Raw genomic sequence first — 656 nt, 5'->3', positions numbered from 1 at the left:
TAAGAGGGTGGGGACTCAGATCCTTTCTCTGGCCAATTGCACCAAGGTCATGTATAAACCAGGGAAGTTCCCCACAATAGCCAGACCTGAACCCCCTGTACACTTGTGCTCTGTCCTCATTGCTTCTCTGTCTCCCTTCCCCCCATCTCCGCTGCTTCCCCTCTGAGCTTTCTCAGCACCTGGACCCACAGCGCTTCCTGCCAGCCAGAGACTGCATGTTCTAGGCCTGCTCCTGTGGATGTGGCCTCTCTCCTGATTCCTGAGGAAAGGAACCTTTCCAGGAAACGGCCACAGCTTCTGGGAATCCCTGTGTGGCTGTGAACAGCACCAGGAATCATTTGGCTCCTGGCACACAAGGCAACTTAAAAGCCTGAGTGCCTAGACAGGGGCTTGAACCCTGGACCCTCAGATTAAGAGCCTGATGCTTTACCAACTGAGCTACTGGGGCTTGGTGAGACCATTTTCACCATTCACCACAAGAGCAAGCAGGCAGGCAAAAGAGAGGCAAAAAAAGTCCCAGGAACCCCTCCTCTTTTTCTGCACAGCCACTGCCTGTCAGCAGGATTCCTCCTCCTCCTCCCTCCTGTGCCTCAGTGCGACTAAATCTCCACACCTAGACAGCTGGTCCGTCCGCTGCACCCCAATCCCCCATGCCT

General features: G+C 54.9%; 1 non-coding gene across 1 annotated transcript; it reads right to left on the bottom strand.

Moving 5' to 3' along the window:
* Positions 1 to 375: 375 nt before the first annotated feature.
* On the bottom strand, positions 376 to 448 carry TRNAK-CUU. Its single transcript has one exon. It is a non-coding gene; the product is annotated as a tRNA-Lys (tRNA).
* Between the last annotated feature and the right edge of the window lie 208 nt (positions 449 to 656).

The sequence above is a fragment of the Mauremys mutica genome, chromosome 18 (assembly GCF_020497125.1).
Source record: "Mauremys mutica isolate MM-2020 ecotype Southern chromosome 18, ASM2049712v1, whole genome shotgun sequence".
In the NCBI taxonomy this organism is placed as follows: Eukaryota; Metazoa; Chordata; order Testudines; family Geoemydidae; genus Mauremys; species Mauremys mutica.
The sequence above is the reverse complement of the archived record's forward strand: the minus strand, read 5'-3'. Positions and strand labels throughout refer to the sequence as shown.